The sequence below is a fragment of the Acomys russatus genome, chromosome 9 (assembly GCF_903995435.1).
Source record: "Acomys russatus chromosome 9, mAcoRus1.1, whole genome shotgun sequence".
Lineage (NCBI taxonomy): Eukaryota > Metazoa > Chordata > Mammalia > Rodentia > Muridae > Acomys > Acomys russatus.
Genome location: NC_067145.1, coordinates 61,134,441 through 61,138,315, shown reverse-complemented (window position 1 = coordinate 61,138,315; position 3,875 = coordinate 61,134,441). Strand labels below are relative to the sequence as shown.

Sequence of the window (3,875 nt, the reverse complement as noted above, 5' to 3'; positions counted from 1 at the left end):
TTTGGAATAGGGGCTAGAAAAGAAATCTAAGTGAATACAAGTGTGCATTGCCTGGAACTGGTTTTTCTTGCGGGGGCAACAGAAAAGGATTGTTTTCTGAAGACAGCACAAGGCAAGAAAATTGTCATAGCAAACCTAAGCAGAAATGATTCTAAATGAAAAACGATGAATATATTCTTTATGGATATGGAGGGAAAAATCACACTATTACTTTCTGAAAATTCTTTAGAGTGGGTTTCATGGAAATTTAATTTTTTTAGATGTGAAAACAGCAGTAGTATATTACTCAAACAATTCTAGCATTTCATATCATCGCCTACGAGGACTCTGGATTACTAGAATAAATTAACATATTTTCAATCAAAAACAATACAGGCAGTAAACTTTAAAACCTTACCCAGATCTAGCCAATGGGCAGAACATTCTCCACAGTTGAGTGGAGAGTGGGATATGACTTTCTCACATACTCTGGTGCCTCACATTTGACCATGTCCCCTGGAGGGGGAGACCTGGTGGCACTCAGAGGAAGGACAGCAGGTTACCAAGAAGAGACTTGATACCCTATGAGCATATACAGGGGGAGGAAATCCCCCTCAGAAACAGTCGTAGGGGAGGGGAATAAGGGGAAAATAGGAGGGAGGGAAGAATGGGAGGATACAAGGGATGGGATAACCATTGAGATGTAACAAGAATAAATTAATAATAATTAAAAAAAAAAAGAAATGTTGCGACTGCTTTTAAAGAAATCAGTAGGTTCCACTACCAGGCACACACATTTTAAACATTACATTTTGTTGTTTCACTTCTCTTGAGAGATGCACGTCAGAGCATTTGCTGGAAGTAAACTGTTGGCAAGGGAAAAGGAAGCACTGGCTTTTTGAAATTTGATTAATATGTTAATTTTAGTTATATTAAACAGGTTGAAGAACTACCTTACACCGTAACTTCATTGTTTACAATCAGTTTTTGTTTCAGTCATAGACCTCCGTGAAACTGTCAGTATTCTATCTACCATTGTCATTCCTAGGTCTTATGGGGAAGGACAAAGAGGAAGGGAGGAAGAAGAAAGGTCAAGATCAGCTCTGCAATACATATGGCGCACCCCTGAAGACGCTGTGCTTGGTAAGGAAGGAGAGGCATTGAAAAGCACTCTAGAGAGAAGTGTGGGTAAGCCAGCTTCTCCCAGGCACCCAGAGCCACATACGCTGGCGGGCTTTAATTGGTCTCTTGACTTGTGTGAGTTTGGGCTGCCCAATCCTCACCTGCATGATGAGCATCATTTGGACAGGGGAGAACATAGCAGGGAAAGGTCTATATTGGGGTGTATAAATGTATAAGGAGGTCAAGATGTGGGGTTGTGCTGGCTGAGAGAGAATGGCGAAGACATCTCTTGGTTAGTGAAGGAGCCCTCCTTGCATCCGCAGTCTTTCAAACCAGTCTACGTGCTGAAGTTTGAGGGTACCAGGGATGTGACGGGGAGAAGCGGCTGTTGCTCTCCTGATGCTGTATCCACTCATGGACAGACTTCTGATCGTCAGTCAGGCATTTATTGAAGAGATCTTTGAAGAGGCTTAGAAATGCCAAGAGCCAATTAAGACCATTGACATTTTTGGAGACAGAGCAAAACTAGATTTTTAAAAAAGGTTAATATTATTGTTACCTGAATTCCAAAGACTCAGTAATGCTTTAGTTTGGTACTTGATCTCTCTTCAAATATAATGTATAGGCTTACCTTTTTTAAAATTAAAAATTCTCTCTCTCTTTCTCTCTCTCTCTCTCTCTCTCTCTCTCTCTCTCTCTCTGGTTTTTTCAAGACAGGCTTTCTCTGTGTAGCCTTGGCTATCCTGGACTCACTTGTAGACCAGGCTGGCCTTGAACTCACAGCGATCCACCTGCCTCTGCCTCCCAAGGATTACAAGGATGCACCACTATGCCTGGCTAAATTTCTTTTTATTTAGGAACAAAATGATGAGTTACTCACCATCAACAGCATCATTGAACTTCATCTCCCCCCGCCCCCCGACCCCTTTTGTGCTTTCAGTCCCTCCTCGGTAAATGACCTTAATCCTAAAGCTGTGGTGGCTGCCAGGTTCTCTTTGTCTACCTCCGTTCCCTTGCCTAGGCTCACCTCATACCCAGGCAGGGACGGTGCCTCAGTTTGAGCTCATGGGAGAGCCTAGAGTAGTGACAGGAACAGAGGCAAAGACCTCACCCTCGGGAAAAGGGGTCGAACAGTAGAGCGTGGTGAAATGGGGCCTCCCATAGACTGGGGCACCAAATGGGGCCCCAGGGACAGAGATCCTCCCGGGAAAAGAGACCCCGCAGCCTCATACTCTTCTCATTGGGAGTAGTCAATGCTTGATCGTTGGTACTTCTGGCGCAGGTTGCAGAAACATACTCGGACCTTGTCTTTCTCCATCCCAATCTGCTTGGCGGTGATACTGATCTGCTGCAGGGTGGGCTCTGGGCATTGCAGAAACATGTTCTTCAGGCTCCCTCTCACATGGTTCTCAGTGCTCGTCCGCTTTCTCTTGCGGGCCTGCACCAGAGTCTCCGCATTATCTCTGGAAGGTTCTCGTTACGGTCGGCTTCCTCCCACCACTTCTCCAGCAGGGGCCACAGCTTAGACATGTTCCTGAAGCCGAGCTGCAGGGCCTCAAAGCGGTAGATGGTTATCTGGCTGAACACCTTTCCAAAGAGAAAGCCCAGGGTGAGGCCCACGTCAGCCTGGATGTATGCCAAGGTGATTCTCTTCTGCTTCAGCAGCTTGGCAAACTGCTCTAGTTCCTTCTGCAAGGATTTCATGCCCTCGGACTCCTCAGGACTTGGTTCCTCTTTCTCCAACTTCGTAGTGCTGGGCTAGACAGTTCAGGGCCAGGGGAGGCCTCCTCTGAGTTGCTTTCCACTCCTGCTCCTGCCTGGCCCTCAGTCTTCCAAGTCTCCACGCCAACTTGGGGCACTAGGCCTAGTCCAGCCTGAGGTCCACAGTATGCCGTCCCTCCATAAAACTCATATGGCGGGGGATATGCGGTGATCCCCAACACCTCCGGGCCTGGTCCAACACCTGGTCTGATCCTCAGCCCACCTGGAGGCCCTGCAAAGTTTAGCCAGGTTCTAGGGTCCACCCATGCTGGCTCCAACCCTCCTAACTCATCACCTCTACCTAGTGGGGGTGAGAAGGCGATGTCTGAAGTCAGGTGTCCGGCCATGGGGAAGGCGTGCACCCCAAGCCAGGGCCCTGACAGAAGGAGGGCTCACCTAGGGACCGCTTCACCTCTCTCGCATAGGCTCATCTTCAATGCCTTAAAAGCAGTACTCGTTACACCTATAGGAATTTATTTTGTACAAAAACACCCCATCTCTTTGCTTTTCCGTCTTCACCCATAGAATCTCATTGGTGCCTGCTGCCTTTGATTGGCTATTTCCCTTGAAACAGCTCTCACATTTTACTTGCCATCCCGGTCCTGCTCCAGAGAAGTGAGGAGCCCTTAAACAACTCCAGTCCATCTCACTTCCTCGTTTTACGCATAGCTTAACAGGTAGAGGTGTCCTGGTTAGAGTTAATTGTCACCTTGACAGAATCTAGGATCTTCCTGGGGTTTGGCCTTTGGGCATTCCTATAAAGCGTTTCTTAGACTGAATTCACAGAGGTGGGAAGGACTGGCCACAGCCCTGGCTGGGATCCTGGAGGTGTAAATGGAGAAAGGATGTTGAGTAGCAGCAAGGATTCTTTGCTCTCTTTTCCATGACTGAGTGTGCAGGAAAAGGAGGTAAGACAATACTGTATGTGAGAAATACGGGGGAAAACATTGATTCAATAGAAAATATGAGCAGCTCTTGTTTCTAGCTTCAGCTATTGCTCTATGAGCTGTAAA

At 47.0% G+C, this 3,875-nt stretch overlaps 1 pseudogene; it reads right to left on the bottom strand.

Annotated features, from left to right (window-relative positions):
- Positions 1 to 2,153: 2,153 nt before the first annotated feature.
- Positions 2,154 to 3,247, bottom strand: LOC127194037 (POU domain, class 5, transcription factor 1-like; annotated as a pseudogene).
- Between the last annotated feature and the right edge of the window lie 628 nt (positions 3,248 to 3,875).